The following is a 20,917-nucleotide window of genomic DNA, read 5'->3' as shown; positions in this document are numbered from 1 at the left end:
ATATAAATATATAATCAGTAAGAATGTATATTTCTCTTTGCTTATGTAAAAAGCTATTGTGTAGAATTTACATATAACAAATATTTTTAATTACATAAAATATATAACATAAAATACATAAATATGTTAACATTTATGTCATATAAATTATGTGTAATTTATTGTTGGGTGTGTAACATAATTTATGTGTATATATTTGTTAATAGCACAAAAGAGGCACATGACAGCATTATTGTACTGAGCTTAGGAAATGATTACAAATAGTAAATAATATTTATAATGATGTACTGTTGGGTTTGCACATTAATATGCACAATGCAGGGGAAAAGAAAAGAGATATAAAAGTATAATGTTTGTATGTAACAATGGACTTAAGCAAGTATAAGTTGGAAGCTGATTTTAATAAGTTGAGATGTATATGGTAAAACAGAGCAGCTAGAAAAAATAAAAAATTTAAAAGTACAGTTAAAATCATTAAAGAAATTAAAATGCTACACAGGAAAATATTAATGCAAAATAAAGCAGTAAAGGAAGGAAAGAGGAACGAGAAGACATGAGATATGTAGAAAATAAAAAGTAAAATGGCAGATGTAATTTATATTCTTAAGTGCTTAAATAGTGACAAGTCAGAGCTCATTGATCCTGGAAACTGATAGAAATCCAGGTTTCTGGGCCCTGGCTTCAGACATTTTGCTCTTGTGATCCATTATCTAATTCATGCCAAAATTTGCTTCCTTGGCTTATCAGTTTTATTAAATAGATCAGAGAATATTAATAGACAATCCTTGCTAAAAGAGGGATTATAGTTTGTGGCTCAACCTAGTCTAATCTATTTCCCTTCTCAAATTATTGAATCATATGTTCTTTTTTGTGATTTGTTCTATTATTAAAGGAGGGTGACACTGTTAGCCACAGCTCAATAACTTTTCCCCAAATTTTTTTAGATTCAGAGAGAATAGAACCACATATATAAATTAATGTCATTGTAATATTCAACACTAGTATTTTGAATGCTAGTTATATTATTCAAAATAACTGAAAAGAAAATAACTATTATACAAAATAAGTTATTCATGATAATGGCTGATATCTTCTAATGGCACATTAATCAAGCTCCTCTATATAGGTAGCTATGTTTTCGCTAGATGAACTGTTATACCCTGGTATATACCTGGACACCTTACTCTTGGGTATATAATATGTGGCCTAGTTGGGGCCCTAGGATTAAGAGAAATTAATTTAGAGCAATATGTGAAATTAATCAGATTTTCTCATTTAAATAAGGAAATATCAAGACAGGGTGTTAGGGGTAGAGCTAATGAATATAGGAAGTTGAGATATCTGTAGTCATATTAAAATTATGAAGGAGAATAAACTAAGAATAAGTAGAAGCAAACAGTATATATAGAGAGAACAAGGAAAATGGATAAGGGAAAGGAAAAGTCAGAATTCATAAGAGAAGCCATATGACATATGAAGAAATTTTAGCCAGATACCTCTTAATACTGTAAAGATTATCCGTTTAATCTTGACATTATTTGTACTTAAGAAATGAGCATTCGGCTTCTTTATATAGAAGTTTGACATTTACTTAGAAAAAAAAATATCTTGAGAATCATATTAAGTGAACTTCTCAATAAAAACATGTAACAATTCTCTTTTAAGTTTTTTTTGAGATAAATGGATCCAAGTGTTTATTTCTTTAATAGTTTTTCTTTGAAAAATCACTAAACATTGTCAGGTCATTTAACTTATTCTTGACATCTCGACCTTTTTGCCTTTAACAACTGTCATCTATTACTGGCAGCAGTTTCACATTAATGCTTCGTTGCCAGAATGCTGGAAAAGACTCCATCCAAAGTTTGATTGTTTTGAGAGTGATGGTTACAATTCTCTAAATGATACAGGTCTTGAGCTCTCATTTGTGATGTAATGTTGTCTTTCTAAGGTAATATTTCCTGTCAAGTATATCCAACAATGAAAGTCTGCCAAGGAATGTCAGAGTGTTCACCATACACTTTGCTTTTATCAGAATCTTTGCAGTTTCCCCATAGATCAAATAGTGCTTGTAAAACAAATCACCATATTATAGAACAACAAATTATATTTTTCCTTATTAATAATTCTTTATAAAAATTGCCAATGTGTTAATAACTGGGCCAGGTTACAAAGCCTGAGTATTTTCTCTCACTTTTATTACAATATCTTATAATACACATATTTTAAAAATAATGAATACAAAAGCAGTTGTACTAGAGTAGGGTTAGATATTTCAGCATGAATTCATTCTACTTTACTATAGATTGAGATAAACAAAGGAGATAATGTATAGATAGACAAAAGCAATGGGAACACATGCAAAATCTTGATTTCAAATATCGCTATGGAAAAGGAGGAAAAGGACTAATGTGACAGTATAGTAACCTGAAAAACACAACCTCAGTCAGGAATCAAAGTTATCATCAGTTACCCATACACTCAGGATACATTAAACAAATATTAGGCAAACATCAGACAGTCTAAAAATTACCTTACCAGTACTCCTCAAAATAGTCAAGGTTATCAAAAGCAAGGAAAGCCTTTAGAACTGTGACTGCCAGGGGACATGATGCCTATATACAGTGTGGTTACTGGGCAGGATCCCAGGGCAGAAAAAAGATACTAAGTAAAAATCAAAGAAATCTGAATAAACTAGGGTTTAGTTAACAATCACATATCAATATTGTTCATTTGTTTGACAAATGTACCATCCTAATATAATATATTCACAAGACAGCAAACTGCACATGGTTTAAAAGAGAACTGCATTACCTTTGCAATTTTCTGTAAATATAAAAGCTACCCTATAATTAAATGTTCATTTAAAAAGTAAAGGACAACAGATACATAAGAAATTAATTAAGTAAAGACTTTAAAACCTTATCATGATCTAAATAAAATTAATTCCAATTTCTCTTTAAAAAATGGTAGATAATAGACATAAACCTAGTCTGCAGGAAAATGTCCAAACAATATAAGCAATCATAGTAGTAGTAAACTTTTAAAATAACTTCTTAAAAATGGACATTTTTCAGATAAACTTTTTTTTTTCTGTGTGGTTGATTTGTCTATTGATGTAAGGTAGGTTGACTTTTAAAAAATCAACTTAATGTATATTCTAGGTGATTTTTATCATATCATAATTTTATGATATGAAAAGGGCTGTTAACTATTCTTTAATTTTCAAATTTCAGGAAAATTAAAGAGTAAAATTAACAAGCAAACAGTCTGGCCATTGTTTGTATTTCAGTTAAAGAATGTAAAGATATACAGTGAAATTATTTGCATCCATTTTCTGTTGTGAATGGTGGTAGTGGTACTATGATAGTGTTGATTTGTTTGGTTTTCATTTTATTTTGCCCGATTCTTTCTATTTCTCTTTGGGTTCATATATTTATTATACCATAAAGTAATTTGCTCACTTATCATTAGAGAAAAGAAACTATCTTTCTGTTTGATACATTTCCTCTTTTAGTTCATTAACTTGAGTCTCCATTACTCGGTGGTAAACCTCATATATAATCGTGAACTGCAGTGAAAGCTTGACCTGAATACAAGTGTACTTGTGCAGAAATTACTAAGGCTAAGTCTTTAAAGTATTTTATCATGTTCTACTTGTCTTAAAAATGGTTGAGTTATTCCAATGAGGTCTCAATTATTGTGAAAAACAGCTAGCCCTTGCACTTTGCACATCCAGTTAAATTTTAGGACTCTGGAACACAAGGAAAATATTTAGTACATAACCCTCTTTGTGAAGAGTGTCGTCTCTTTCTCAGAGCTATAGAAAAGACCAGGGGAATTTCCATTCTGGCACACAACTGACAAATGTACTAGCTTTTCTGATTGGGCAAATAACAACAGAGTTAAAGTGCTGGGGATCTGTTGCCCATAATTAAAATGAAGTTAGAATCAATTCATAAAATACATATATAATATTCATAGATATGTCATTTTATTAGGTGTGGTGAATATAGCCACACCTAATAAAATAATGATTTAAGTCAAGCCATTTAACTGAGAAGCTTTAAAATCTAGAAGGATATACTTCAAGAATACTGCTAGGGATTATAGCAAAAGTTAGGGAAGGATTAACTGCCCTGAGGATTTCATTAGCATAAATTGGGTACCCAAGTATAATTTGAAAGAAGCAAGAATATGAGAGTTTCTATTTACATTGTTATGCATTGCATTTTATAGCTACTTTTATTAAAAAGTATCATTTGACTATGAACGTTGGTTCTGTTTCTCTAGCATCAGTGGCTAAATAGAACACAAAGTCATTCCACTAATATGATGACCAAAGTCACATTTTGTTATTCTCACTTTATGCTCCATCCTTGGAACAATTTGACAATAATTTTAAATAGACTCAAAGTTATTCAGCCTCCATATGAACCTATCTGCTCCTCAAACTTCGTTTTTACATTACATATTTTCTTTATATTTTGGGTTAACATATTTATCCACCAAATTGGGTTAAATTAGCAGTTCCTCCTTTTTTAATGCTTACCCCATCCAATTGATCTGTCACCTCCATGTCATTCACATTTGTCCCATTTGTTTCCATTCCCGTTGCCACAATATTTTATTTATATTGTCAATTAATTTTGGTGTGGTACTTAGAAGAAAAAATAGAGGCTAGCCAAAGATGCTTATTTGGAAAGTTAAAATCTAGGAAAGTGAAAATGAGGAAATGAGGTGTGGAGAGATGTGAAAATGTGAAGGGATCCAGTAAGGTGATTGCATCTGCTTCATAATAAGCTAAAAGGAAACAACATGTCTCTCAGCAGGTGTGTGTACACTTGGTATTTCTTTAGATGGAATGCATGCATGGCAGACTGTGTTTCAGATTTGTCAGGGGAAGAGGAGGAAATTCATTTGCCAGGCTCTCTTCCATGTTCTATTCTGCATTGGTCGAAGTTCACCCCACATTTTCTTTTCTCTCACTTCTGTGTTCATGATGTAGCCTCTTGGAGACAGCACCAGATTGTCAGATCTCTTTCTCTTTAATGTAGTAAATCTGCTGGGTCATATGAACAAGTGGTATGTGGCATTTCCAAAATCCAAACAAGCCCACTAGGCACTGTTTCTCTCAAAAGTGGTAACTATTGTTACTAGATCTGCACGTTCAAATGATATTTTTTTTATTCTCCATATTCTCTGCAGGGAGTAGTGCTGCCAAAATGTCTAACACAGGCCACCTTTTTCTCTAACCTTTAATAACAAGTCCCTCATTTCCCTTTCAGCCCTCCGCAGGGCCTTTCTAGTTTACACCTGACAGCTGGCCCCAAAGTCGATCCACATATTTTAGTTTTTTATAATGACTGCACCCCACTTCTGGTACTAGTATCTGTTCGGGGTATCTATGCTGCTTGACAAATTTGTTCTAAAACTTGATGGATTAAACAATAATGATTTTTTTCTCTATCTAATGACTCTGTTTAGTGATTATGTCTCAGACCCGGATGGTTCTTTTGCTCCATGTCATTGTCATCAGGCATCACAGGCATCTGGAGTCTATACTGGGCCATAATAGTCAAGATAATTAATTCATGTGGCTCTAATTAATGCTGGCTCTTAGCTGGGGACTCCTTCGTGGATGTTGATAAGAACTATGTAGTTTCTACAATTTGACTACTCCATGTGGTTTGGACTTCTAAAAGAATGGTGACTGTTTTTTAAGAGGGAGTGTTCTAAAAGGTGAAAGTGGACATTTCACATCTTCTAAGGGCTCTCTTTGGAAGTTTACACAGAGTAAATTTAGCTGCACTTTATTGATCAAAGATATTAAACAGGATGAGCCCAGATTCAATGTGGGGGCCTACACTGTGTGTGAGTCCCAGGTCTCATTCACTGGGAACCATCACTATGGACCAAGTATAGTAGAAGAGATTCAGAGTATTTGTATCAAATATATACAGTATTAACACCTCAAATTTCCTTAGCTTGAGCATTAAAATGTGTTCTTACCAATTTCTCAGATCCTCATTACCTACCTACTGCCCCCAGAGTGTTCTGTAAAAAAAAATAGATCATACATATTTTTACACTTCTCAATACCATTTGATGGCTCCCTCATATTTTAGAATAAAATTTATTCCTGGTATCTTATAATACTTTATAGTTTTAGCTCCTATTACAAAGGGTGAGCATGTTGTCAGCATAAACACAATTTTTTTTTCTTATTAAGGTATCATTGATATACAATCTTACGCTCAGGTTTTACATGAGCAACATTGTGGTTACTACATTCCCCCTATTATCAAGTCCCCACCCCACCACATAGCCCATTACAGTCACTGTCCATCAGCATAGTAAGATGCTAAAGAATCACTACTTGTCTTCTCTGTGCTGTACTGCCTTCCCTGTGCCCCCACTATATTATGTGTGCTAATTGTAATGCCCCTTATTTCCCTTATCTCTGTCTTCCCACCCACCCTCCCCAATCCCTTTCCCTTTGGTAACTTGTTAGATCCATTCTTGGGTTCTGTGATTCTGCTGCTGTTTTGTTCCTTCAGTTGTTTCTTTGTTCTTATGCTTCACAGATGAGTGAAATCATTTGGTACTTGTCTTTGTCCGCCTGGCTTATTTCACTGAGAAAATACCCTCTAGCTCCATCCATGTTGTTGCAAATAGTAGGATTTGAATTAGTTCAACTATTGTGGAAAGCAGTATGGAGGTTTCTCAAAAAACTAAAAATAAATATAATTTTATAAATGAGTGAATGAATGATGAATAAAGTACCATTTAGTGCAAACTTCTCTAAATGGCAGTTCTAATTTTCAAAACCAAGATAGTATATTTAAGTCCTCTACTCTATTTAGAATCAGCATTTTAAGAAATTCACAGTTTAGTAAGAAAACCACAAATGGAAAGTGATAAGGAAGTACATTGTGGAAAATGACATGCAAATACATTTAAAAGTACTTTAAGAGAGAAAAATGAAAGTGGTTTAAAAGGATATATAAAAAAGACATGAACACATGCAAACAAATTTTAATCTCTAAATTGTAACTATTCCTTTGATGATATATTTCTTTTTTCCTACATTATAAGACTCTAATTTATATAAAATGTTGTATATATAAAGACATGCATTGTAAAGTGGATGAATGGATAAAGAAAATGTGGTATACATATTTCTTTTTAAAGTGAAATATGTATAGATGCATAGGCAGGAGCGATTTATTTTTATATTAAGTATTCAAATAAGCATTCATACATAATGTAGAAATCAATTAGATTAATTTTCATCTTGTTTTGTGAAATAAAAGAGTAAGTTATGCATGTATTAGCATCTCGTAGTTAAGTAACAAATCTATTTGGCACTTTACACATTTTGTTCTCCTAATTATTTCTACACTAATTCAAAAAAATAAGATGTTGATTTAATCTGATTTTAAGGTATCATAAGGACATAGTAGGAAGCAGATTCCAACAGTAGCTGATTTCATTCCTCCACAGGCTGTGGGCAATGTAAACTCATTCCTTAGATAAATGACTGTCCTCTGGAAATATACTTATAAATGTATTATTATTTACTGTCATTAAGCACATTTTGAAATCTCCATTCCTGTTTTACTTATCACTTAAAAATGATAGGGCTTCTTTGTCTAGGCACACTTATATAAATATCACTTTGGACAGTCTGAAAAAGAGTTAATCTGGTCTGGTCTGATCCTGCTTTCTGGATTGGTTACAAAAAGATTCTCTCCAAGACAAAATGCACAACATATTTTAGATATGTTAAATGCTGGTGAGAGAGTTAAAACAATGCTTCCATCTAAATTTTACATGTTGTAAAAAAGGTGTGTATGTGTGTGTATATTCATGCAAAAATAAGATTACAACATGATTAACTTTGTATACAGCCAAATGAACTAGACTTAATACAGTAATTTTACTGTACTATATATTGACTTTAAGTCACAGTTTGCCTAATTTCTTCACAGAGATTTGTATTTGATTATGTACGTGTTTAATCGTGGTTCTTTTTTTCCTGAGCGTTTTACCTAGAAGCACTTGAGTATTGATCCCCCAACCCCAGATAAGTTTCCTCCATTAAACAATCTGTAATAACAATTGAATATGTATTCTTTTCTGTATTTTTCTTCATGCTCATAGAATAAAGAAAGAGAAAGAGATGATAAGAGCACATTGTAAGTTCACACTGTAAACCACTGGAGTTTAATGCCCACTGTGAAACTGGAGGGGTCAATGTAGCACATGCACCTTAAATAATCCCCCCAAAAGGGACAAAATAAATGGGGTACTTATGCACCAGCTCCCACAAGTCGTTGGTTGAGGGCTGTTACCGAGGACATGAATTACTGGGCAGCAATGCCGGACTGTGGTGTCTATAGACAGTGTGGGTTCGTATTGTCAACTTGGAAATCACCTGCTTGAGGATGACAAGAGTCTTTATTCCTGAATGACTACATTCCCCTATTATCAGGTCCCCACCACATACCCCATTACACGTATCTCAAATAATCCCCCCAAAGGTGACAAAAGGAATGGGGACAAAAGGGAAAAAAGAGTTGGAACTCCCCCTCCAACACTGCAGAATGGACTTTAATAGGGCAAGAAATAAAATCGTGTGTTGAAGAATGGTGACTAGGGTTTTTATGTGTTATAGCAGCCAGTGCTAACAAATACCTGATATTTCCCTGACTCTAAAGAACTCTAAAAATGAAGGATCAAATCTCTCAATAGTCCTGATTCTTCAATGGAAATTAGGATCCCATCCCCTCCATTTTAAATACATTATTTAAAATTCTTCAAAAGAGGTACAGAGTATTCTTTGTAGCTCTCATTTTGTATTGCCATGGAGTAATGCATAAGATGTAAACATATTATTTGTTTTAAACATGACAATGTCTTGTCTGCTAACTGTTACCAAAATCAGAACTTTTGAACTTGACTATATTTTTGTTAGTGACCAAGATGTCTATAGATTTCATCATCAATCAATTAAACAGAAATTCTTCATTCTCTAATGTCTCACCACTCCTTTTAAAACCACTTTAGTAAGAAATTTTTAGCATCTTCTAGACATTATGGTAAGAGCAAACAGGAAAATAGAGATTTAAAAATATTAAAAAAGGTCCTTACTGGTTTATTCTCATTCAGATTTTTAGCTATGGTATGTCCTCTGCTTTGTTGCTTTTTCCTTCAGCTTATCTTAGGTTTACCATAGGTCATTTTCAAAGTTATTTTCCCCCTTTGAATCTCCAATTTACTGTAAATGAATTCAAATCCAATTATGCTTTATTGTTTTATTATCAGCTTCTTTCATCGTATTTATAGGAATTAATTGGCTGCTTATTAAACTTAGAGAACTCAGACCAACAGTTCATGTACATCGTACATTTTAATCATCAGAAACACACTGGAGAATAGGCACTAATATCTTTATTGATAGATGAAAAGACCAAAGCTTTTTGCCAAAGATTTCAAAGCTATTAAGTGGCAAGGTCAAGTTTAATTCAAATCTGGTTAAGCCAGTATTTTAACTGTTGTGTATTACCTCTCTCACTAGATTTATTGTCCAATGTAGCTGGTGCCAAATGTCTTAATAACAGAAAAAAAAAAAAGGATAAACAGCCCATGATATAAAGCTTTATGTGAGATCTTTATCATTTACTTGATGCAAGGGTTAAAAGCATTTCCTGATATTGAAAACATTCATTTGTGGAAATTCCTGTTTATTCAAAATGCTTATCTTACTTTAAAATAATAACAAACTGCACCCCAAAATTAAAACAAAATCATTACCATGTGCACTGTTTCCAATTTATAAAATGATAAATCAATTGCCGCTAGTAATTTATTCTAGGTCTATGTCTCTGGCTCAGAAAAAACACATTTGTACACTTGGCAGAGTTCTCTATTTGTTGTTATCTGAAGAAATCTATTAATTTCAAATGTGTGGCATATTTGAGCAAAGTAAGAGAAAATAATTAATGTGGTGCAACAACATTGTGTGGGATTTACTCATGTTACTGCCAACATCGAGCAGAATGTAAGAAATTAGCATTGATCATCACTATCTCACAATTTTTTTCATCAAGCTAAATCACAGTCACATCTGGAGCCTTTAATCATGCCTTATAATAAGTTTAGCATACTGTAAGTGCCAATTACATGAGTTGGAAAGCGCAACATGAGGGTAAGCAATTTCATGAAATAATATATTCCTCTTAAGCTACCAGAAGCTTATACAATTAGTTACAGAATTAACCTTTCATTTCCATTGTCTTGTACTTAAAAACTTTAATGTAATGAACCTCTCTAGTAAATGGACATGTTCTTACTCCTTTTTTGTATTGCTTCTGCCTCATTTCCTTTCAAATTCTCATTCTAAAAACATAATTTTTATTCACATTGAATAATTTTATTTAGACACTTTTTCTTCTCACTTGGCAACTTGCGAGGAGGTATGTATGTGGTATTTAAAAAAGGATTTAGCTTCTCCTAGGAATTACCATAAATAAGCTCTCCAGGAAAGAGTCCCTCTGTGGGCAGAAGAACATAGCGCAATGATTCCCAAAGTTAAGTGTACATGTGTCACCTGGGCTATTTTGAAAATTTTGTTCTTAGGATTCCACTTTAAGATCATTTTATTTTCATAGATGGGGAAGGGAAACAGGATGAGGAATTTTAATAAGTAAATTGGTGGATTTGATTCAGGTAGTCTGATATTGGAGAGTTATTTGTGCAGAAGACAGCATAAAAGTCAAATCACTATGTTGCACACCTGATAAATATAGTATATAAACTATTTTTCAGTTAAAAAAAGGAAAAATATATATAATTCAAATCCAAGTGGAATATCAAGGAATCTTATCCTATATAAGGATGCCTATATCAAGGAATCTTATTAACTTGCTTCAAACCTCTAGGAGTATCCAAACTTTATTGTTCTTCTAATAGAATCCAGGTGGGGACATAGCAAAACTATCCATTAGTTACCATAAGTGCATTATTTATAAAGCAAAAGTATCTCCAAAGCTACCCACTGGTATTAACTGCTCCCAGCTTTGGGGAATTTACCAGAATTAGATTGACTATTAGATTAGAATTAGAATTAGATTACAACTTATCTGACTGATCCCATATAGTTTATTTTTTAAATTTCATATGTCTTTTCCTTGAGTAAATTTTTATTTTTTTTGAGATATGATTGCATTAATATTGTATAAGTTTAAGGTATGCAAGATAATGGTTTGATGTGTGTATATTAGTAAAATGATTGCCACAATATCTTTAATTCACCATCACCTTATATACTTTTTTTTTCTTTGTGATAATTTTTAAGATTTTCTCTCTTAGCAAATTTCAGTTATACTCTATATATTGTTAACTCTAGTCAACATGTTATGAATTATATCGCCAGTACTTATTTATCATATAACTGGAAGTTGGTACCTTTAGATTGCCTTCACCCAATTCCCCTACTCCCTACCCTCCACCTCTGGCAGCCACAAATTCGGCCTCTGTTTCTGTGATTTGTTTTTTTTAGATTCCACATATAAGTGAGATCATACAGTATTTGTCTTTCTCTGACTTACTTCACTTAGCATAAAGCCTTCAAGATACATCTATGTTGTTGCAAATGGCAAGATTTCCTTCTTTTAATGGCTGAATAGCATTCCATTGTGCATGTATAGTGCATCTTTATCCATTCACGCATTGATGAACATCTAGGTTGTTTCCAGGTCTTGGCTGTTGCCCATAATGTGGCAATGAATGCGCAAGTGCAGATACCACTTCGGGATAGTGATTTCATTTTCTTTGGCTATTTACCCACAATGGAGTTACTGTATCATATGGTAGTTCTATTTTAGTTTTTGGAGGACCCTCTATACTGTTTTCTGTAGTGGCTGCACCAAACTATGTTCCCAAGAACAGTGCACAAATGTTCCCTTTTCCTCACAGCCTTGCCAGCATTCGTTATCTTTTGTCTTTCTAATGACAGACATTCTAACGTGTGTGAAGTTTTTGGTGGTTTTATTTCTTTGTTGAACTTCTCATTTTATTCATGCATTGGTTTTCCTAACTGCATCTAATTGCCTTTCTGTGTGTTCTTTCAAGCTCACTAAACTTATTCCGAATTCTTTGTCAGATAGTTCATAGACCTCCACTTCTTTAGGGCAAGTTATCGGAGCTTTATTAGTTTACTTTGGTGGTGTCATGTTGACCTGGTATCTCATGATCCTCTCTTCCTTATGTTGAAACATGCACATTTGTAGACGTAATCTCCTCTTCCAGACTTTACATGTTCTCTTTGGCTCATAGCCCTTTACCAGCCACCTCAGCTTGGGATTCTGGATGGGTCGTCTGGAGTATCCTCGGGCAGGTAGGGATTGCTATTGGGATCTGTTTTGGTCAAGACAGCTGCTAGAGGAGGTTGAGAAGTCTCTGCTGGGCTGGGGTAGCTGGGGAAGACTGCTGGACTGGCTCACTGCTCTAGTGTTGCTGCACGATGGGGTCTGTAGTTTCCTGGAGTCTCTGCTCAGGCTTCCTAGTTGGGCAGAACTGGGTAATATACTTAGCAATAGGTTGGGGCTACAGATTAGCTTCACCGTCCAGGCAAAGTGGCAAGGGCCCCAAGGCTAATATAGTTTGTCCTTTAGGGACCTAAGTCAGGCAGAGCCGCACACCCAGTTCTCTGGCAAACAAAGCTGCCAGTGTGGCTCTGGCTCTAGGGAAGGACAGAGCTGCTGGTTGGGCTCTCTGCTTGAATGCCGCTGAACCGAATAGCTTCCCAGGTGTTCCATCCAGGCTTCCTGACTGAGAGAGGCCTGGGGATACACTCAGCAGCAAGCAAGCTATGAATTAGTTCCCCTGCCTGGGAAGGGTGGCAGAACAGGCTCTAAGGCTGACAAGGCTGGCTCTTTGTGGTCTCCAGTCAGGCAGAACTGAACACCAAATTCCCTGGTCAGACTGGGCTACCACCTTGGCTCTGCAGAGCAGAGCTTGTCGGGTGCTGCTGCAAGTAGGAGCATAGTCAGCCAGGATCTGAGTGCTGGTCGCTGTAAGCCCTGCCCCCTTTCTCCATCACAGTCTCCATCACTTCGAAGCCTCTCAGATTCCCCCTACAATCCCCATGGGAGAGACCTGAGTGAGCTTTCCGGGAAGTGACCCACAACACTAGGGTAACTGGGTGTCTTTTCCCACTGGAAAAAAACCCACAGGCCCCAGGGGGCCCTCTTGGTGCAGTGCCCTGTCAGCCTGGGGTGGGGCAGAGTGTAGCTGCTCCTCTTACCCTTCCAGGGTGGTTCCTGGTCTTCTGGTCTCTGTGGTCCAGGGGGGGGCGCTTCAGCCTCACCTCCCAGTTCTAGGATCTTCACAGTGATGACTTGTTTATGGATACATGCTAACTGATATTCTTCTGAGGGGCCCTGAGGTCACAGATGACTCATGTCACCGCCTTGATGGTCTCATGTTGTATATATTTGCCAACAGCAAGTCAAAAGCTTTCAGTTTTCAATACTAGGTGAAGAAAATCTCATGTATATTAAGTGCTTACAGAATAGTAAGCACTTTGCTAGACAATTTGAAGTTTTTCAAACTGTAATAATCATAAAATAACTGCTATAGTTTTATGGCTTATAGGAATAAATCCACAATTTCACCACTGGTAATTTTGCAAAATAAATCATCCAAAAATCCTCTCTTACAAAATGCCTGAAGATGGTGAATAAACTTGATGATTCTTTTAATTTCATTACTGAATTCTCAAGAAGACAAGTCCCAGAAGCTAGTAATGAAGAGCAAAACTGAAACAAGTAAATAAGAATTGAGCCTTGTTAGTTTTGAGGTGTTGTTACCTGTTATGATATTCAAAGGGCAATGATCTCTCACTGTCTCATTATTATAGTAGAGGAAGCCTTGAATACAAGCTAATTGGAGAATAGGAAATGAGACTTCTGAATTAAGCCATTATCCTGAAAGAGCTACATATTCAGAAAAAGTGTCCACCAGAAACAAACAAAAATATTTCTCTGTGACAAAGAATGAGAACAAATCAGATTGTCTGTCTTGATCTGGTTTTCAGTGAGGATAAAAACATACCCCTTAAGAATTTGTAACCACAGATTTTCCCTAAATGTGTTTGGGGTTTGGATTGAATCTCCAGTGTAATTAATTAATGTGAAATAGTACCCTGAACAATAATATCTCTGAGGTGATAGAAAGAAGAAAACATGATTTACTGGTGAGGGCCAAATGCTTAAATATCAAGGAAACATTTGATTTCCATATAAAAATGAATGCAAACTCCAAAATCACAAGTTTCACAATTAAGATGATCCACCAGGAGTTATATTAGCAGTAACAAAATATCAGAATTCATTTTCTAAATATAATTTACAGCTAATAGAATTGTTATATAGAGAACATAACAAAGAATTAATGAAGATCATTTATAATTATAAAATGTTCAATTCTTCAGGAAGATACAAAAATCCTGAATAACTAAACACTTAATAATATGGTTTCAAAATATAGTAGGAAATAATGACTACCAGAAAAAATAGACAAATCCACATACTGTGAGATCATAACAAACTAAAAAAGTAAGAAAAAAGAGAAAGATGAATTGCAACAATAAAATGAGATATTACTAAAGAAAACAATAAAGTGGGACATTACTAAAGAAACTAGTCATTAAGAAGTTAAAGAGGAAGTTATTAAAAACTTTTTGCCAGTGTATTTGAAACATTATATTTGTCAGACTATTAAAAAGATAAGCCATCAAAAAATGATTTGAAGAAACACAGGAAACCCAATTATTCCTGCAATCACTGAAGATATGGAATAAGTAGTTAAAAATATTTTCTTACAGAGAAAACTCTAGGACTCTAGGCCTGCAAGGCTTTGCCCATAATTGTTTTACAACCATGAAGGAAAATAAGTTTCTACTCATATTCAAACTATTCCAGAAAATTAAAATGAGTTTTTCCTGTCTCATTGTATGAAGCAAGAATATCTTTTGTGTGACACCAAAACTCAAAATGAGAGGCAATGAAAATAAATTATAGATGTAACATTCCCAAATAACAAAACAAAACACAACAATTTTGCAAACTAAAAGCTGAAATCTATAAAAAGTTAAAAGCAATACAGCAGACTTTTAAAAAGTGCTACAAAAGAAGCTTTCAAGGTAATAATATATTGCTTCATAATGAGCTATTTGTAAACTTCAGAAAAATAATGAATGAAAGATCTTTTTGAACCAACTCAACTTGCAGGCACTTTAAAAGATATCAATAATTGGAAAGTGTGAAGAAATGCTTGGCAATATTGATTATAATCAAATTTATAAGTATAAAATTATAATATGATTTTTGTTCTAAGAATGGCTATACCACAATATTTCTTTTAAAAAAGATGGAAGAATATATTAATTTCTTTTTTTTTCTTTTTTTTTTTTTTAGAGGGCATCTCTCATATTTATTGATCAAATGGTTGTTAACAGTTAACAACAATAAAATTCTGTACAGGGGACCCAATGCACAATCATTAATCCACCCCAAGCCTAATTCTCATCAGTCTCCAATCTTCTGAAGCACAACGAACAAGTTCTTACATGGTGAACAAATTCTTACATATTGAGAAAGTTCTTACATGGTGAACAGTACAAGGGCAGTCATCACAGAAACTTTCAGTTTTGATCACGCATCATGAGCTGTAAACAATCAAGTCAGATATGATTATTCGTTTGATTTTTATACTTGATTTATATGTGAATCCCACATTTATCCCTTATTATTATTATTATTATTATTATTATTTTATTAAAATGCTGAAGTGGTAGGTGGATGCAAGATAAAGGTAGAAAACATAATTTAGTGCTGTAAGAGGGCAAATGTAGATGATCAGGTCTGTGCCTATAGACTAAGTATTAATCCAAGCTAGACAAGGGCAACAAAACATCACGGATGCAGAAGATTTCTCTCAAAACAGGGGGGTGAGGTTCTAAGCCTCCCCTCTGTTGGTCCCCAATTTCTCTCCTGATGGCCCCCCTGCAACTATGCCTGCCTTAGGTTGTTCCTCCCTTGAGGAATCTTACCTGTCTCTGGCAAACCAGTCATCTTCCGGGGTCATACAGGGAAATTCAAAGTTGTTAAGTGAGAGAGAAGCAATATTGTTTGAAAAGGTTAGCTTTTTTCTTCTTTGCAGATTTATGCCCTGTGGCTTCTATGCCCAGCATTTGTCTTGAGGTACCTTTACCACTTGGAAGAATTATGATACTCGGTAAATTTGATATGAGGCACGAATTCTATTTAAGAGTTGTAATTAGGAAGGAAGAAGAAAAGCTGTAGAAGTAGCAGACCGAAGGAAACATGGGAAGATTGGTTATTTCTTTGACATATCTTCTTGTAGAATAACTTAAGCATGTATAGGTTTTAAACTACTAATTAAATTGCGCACACACATTAACATAATAGGAATACAGTTACATAACCAAAGCAGACCTACAACTACCAGCCATCTCCAGTGAAACCAAGAAAACCAGTTAGGCACCCTAAGCATTTGTGAAAACTTATCTATGATATCATGGATATTGTCTAACTGAATTTGAATAGTTTGAGAAAAACCAGACAATTTAAAACAACACATTCCTAGTAACTGTTTACATCCCATATGTTCTTTTAACAGTAGATAGTCTGGAGTCTCAAGATTTTGGAGCGCTGCAACTTGCACTTCTCCTAATTCTTGGTTGAGTTCCAACAGTATAGATCCAGTCAAATTTGTTATTTTACTGTACGCACAGGCCCACTTAGATATCTCCTCCTTCATTCCAAAGGCAATTCCAGGAACCAGTGGGATGCATGCAGGTACAACTGCAACAGTGCCAGGATCTTTGCTGATATTTTTGATGATCATCTTCTGGAATGACTCTTCCAGAGTATGTTGATGTTGGAACTTCTTCTTCATATTGTATCTTACTTCGTTTTCTGGGTAGCCAAATTGGGCTTTGATCATCTGTATAAACACAAACAGACCTTTTGCCCACACTTTGATATGCCCTTTATACAATTGTGAAGAACTTATTGGAGGTCACCACACAGGAAATGCTATTTTATTTTTATTTTTAAGAGAAAGGAATATTATCAGAAAAATGTACTTCCATAGCTGATCATCTGACACCCTTTAAATGATCAAAATTAAGGATATTTAAAGCATGCATTAATCATTGATTTACAGTTAGTTTTATCCTATCAGGGAGTAATCCCCCTTTTCTTCCTTTTTTTTTTTTGTTATCATTAATCTACAATTACATAAAGAATATTATGTTTACTAGGCTCTCCCCTATACCAGGTCCCCCCTATAAACACCTTTACAGTCACTGTCCATCAGCATAACAAAATGCTGTAGAATCACTACTTGTCTTCTCTGTGTTGTACACCCCTCCCCTTTCTCCCACCCCCCATTTATGCATGCTAATCTTAATACCCCCTTCATCTTCCCCCCCCTTATCCCTCCCTACTCACCCATCCTCCCCAGTCCTTTTCCCTTTGGTAACTGTTAGTCTATTCTTGGGTTCTGTGATTCTGCTGCTGTTTTCATCTTTCAGTTTTTCCTTTGTTCTTGTACTCCACAGATGAGTGAAATCATTTGGTATTTCTCTTTCTCTGTTTGGCTTATTTCACTGAGCATAATACCCTCTACCTCCATCCATGTTACTGCAAATGGTAGGATTTGTTTTATTCTTATGGCTGAGTAATATTCCATTGTGTATATGTACCACATCTTCTTTATCCATTCATCTACTTATGGACACTTAGGTTGCTTCCAATTCTTGGCTATTGTAAATAGTGCTGCGATAAGCATAGGGGTGCATCTGTCTTTTTCAAACTTGAGTGCTGCGTTCTTAGGGTAGATTCCTAGGAGTGGAATTCCTGGGTCAAATGGTAAGTCTGTTTTGAGCATTTTGATGTACCTCCATACTGCTTTCCACAATGGTTGAACTAACTTACATTCCCACCAGCAGTGTAGGACGGTTCCCCTTTCTCCACAGCCTCGCCAACATTTGTTGTTGTTTGTCTTTTGGATGGTAGTCATCCTTACTGGTGTGAGGTGATATCTCATTGTAACTTTAATTTGCATTTCTCTGATAATTAGTGATGTGGAACATCTTTTCATGTGTCTGTTGGCCATCTGTATTCTTTTTTTGGAGAACTGTCTGTTCAGTTCCTCTGCCCATTTTTTTAGTGGATTGTTTGTTCTATGTTTGTTGAGGTGGGTGAGCTTTTTATATATTTTGGACGTCAAGCCTTTATCGGATCTGTCATTTTCAAATATATTCTCCCATACTGTAGGGTTTCTTTTTGTTCTATTGATGGTGTCTTTTGCTCTACAGAAGCTTTTCAGCTTAATATAGTCCCCCTTGTTCCTTTTTGCTGTTGTTCTCCTTGCCCGGGGAGATATGTTCAAGAAGAGGTCACTCATGTTAATGTCTAAAAGGTTTTCACCTATGTTTTTTTCTAAGAGTTTTATGGTTTCATGACTTACATTCAGGTCTTTGATACATTTTGAATTTACTTTTGTGTATGGGGTTAGATAATGGTCCAGTTTCATTCTCCTACATGTAGCTGTCCGGTTTTTTCAGCACCATCTGTTGAAGAGACTGTCATTTCGCCACTGTATGTCCATGGCTCCTTTATCAAATATTAAATGACCATATATGTTTGGGTTAATGTCTGTAGTATCTAGTCTGTTCCACTGGTCTGTGGCTCTGTTCTTGTGTCAGTACCAAATTGTCTTGATTACTATGACTTTGTAGTAGAGCTTGAAGCTGGGGAGTGAGATCCTCCCTACTTTATTCTCCTTTCTCAGGATTGCTTTGTCTATTCGGGGTCTTTGTTGTTTCCATATGAATTTTTGAATTATTTGTTCCAGTTCATTGAAGAATGTTGCTGGTAGTTTCATAGGGATTGCATCAAATCTGTATATTGCTTTGGGCAGGATGGCCATTTTGACGATATTAATTCTTCCTAGCCATGAGAATGGGATGAGTTTCCATTTGTTAGTGTCCCCTTTAATTTCTCTTAAGAGTGACTTGTAGTTTTCAGGGTATAGGTCTTTCACTTCTTTGGTTAGGTTTATTCCTAGGTATTTATTCTTTTTGTTGCAATTGTGAATGGAGTTGTTTTCCTGATTTCTCTTTCTGTTGGTTCATTGTTAGAGTATAGGAAAGCCACAGATTTCTGTGTGTTAATTTTGTATCCTGCAACTTTGCTGTATTCCGATATCTGTTCTAGTAGCTTTGGAGTGGAGTTTTTAGGGTTTTTTCTGTAAAATATCATGTCATCTGCGAATAGTGACAGTTTAACTTCTTCTTTACCAATCTGGATTCCTTGTATTTCTTTGTTTTGTCTGATTGCCGTGGCTAGGACCTCCAGTACTATGTTAAATAACAGTGGGGAGAGTGAACATCCCTGTCTAGTTCCCGATCTCAGAGGAAAAGCTTTCAGCTTCTGGCTGTTCAATATAATGTTGGCTGTGGATTTATGATATATGGCCTTTATTATGTTGAGGAACTTGCCCTCTATTCCCATTTCGCTGAGAGTTTTTATCATGAATGGATGTTGAATTTTGTCGAATGCTCTTTCAGCATCTATGGAGATGATCATGTGGTTTTTGTCTGTCTTTTTGTTGATGTGGTGGATGATGTTGATGGATTTTCGAATGTTGTACCATCCTTGCATCCCTGGGATGAATCCCACTTGGTCATGTTGCATGATCCTTTTGATATACTTTTGAATTCGATTTGCTAATATTTTATTGAGTATTTTTGCATCTACATTCATCAGGGATATTGGTCTGTAATTTTCTTTTTTGGTGGGGTCTTTGCCTGGTTTTGGTATTAAGGTGATGTTGTCTTCAAAGAATGAGTTTGGGAGTATTCCCTCCTCTTCTATTTTTTGGAAAACTTTAAGGAGAATGGGTATTATGTCTTCTCTGTGTGTCTGATAAAATTCTGAGGTAAATCCATCCGGCCCGGGTGTTTTGTTCTTGTGTAGTTTTTTGATTACCATTTCAATTTCTTTGCTCATAATTGGCTTGTTTAACTTTTGTGTTTCTTCCTTGGCCAGTCGTGGAAGGTTTTATTTTTCTAGGAAGTTGTCCATTTCTTCTAGGTTTTCCAGCTTGTTGGCATAAAGGTTTTCATAGTAGTTTTTAAAAATTTGTATTTCTGTGGATTCTGTCGTGATTTTCCCGTTCTCATTTCTGATTCTGTTGATTTGTGTTGATTCTCTTTTTCTCTTAATAAGTTTGGCTATAGGCTTATCTATTTTGTTTATTTTCACAAAGAACCAGCTCTTGGTTTCATTGATTTTTGCTATTGTTTTATTCTTCTCAATTTTGTTTATTTCTTCTCTGATCTTTATTATGTCCCTCCTTCTGCTGACTTTAGGCCTCATTTGTTCTTCTTTTTCCAGTTTCGATAATTGTGATGTTAGACTATTCATTTGGGATTGTTCTTCCTTCTTCAAGTGTGCCTGGATGGCTATATACTTTCCTCTTGTCTGCTTTCGCTGCGTCCACAGAAGTTGGGGCTTTGTGTTGTTGTTGTCATTTGTTTCTATATATTCTTTGATCTCTATTTTGATTTGTTCATTGATCCATTGATTGTTTAGAAGCATGTTGTTAAGCCTCCATGTGTTTGTGAGCCTTTTTGTTTTCTTTGTAGAATTTATTTCTGGTTTTATACCTGGTCTGAAAAATTGGTTGGTAGAATTTCAATATTTTGAAATTTACTGAGGCTCTTTTTGTGGGCTAGTATGTGGTCTATTCTGGAGAATGTTCCATGTGCACTTGAGAAGAATGTATATCCTTTTGCTTTTGGAGGTAGAATTCTATA

The sequence above is a fragment of the Manis pentadactyla genome, chromosome 11 (genome assembly GCF_030020395.1).
Source record: "Manis pentadactyla isolate mManPen7 chromosome 11, mManPen7.hap1, whole genome shotgun sequence".
NCBI classification, from domain to species: domain Eukaryota; kingdom Metazoa; phylum Chordata; class Mammalia; order Pholidota; family Manidae; genus Manis; species Manis pentadactyla.
Note: the sequence above shows the minus strand (reverse complement) of the source record.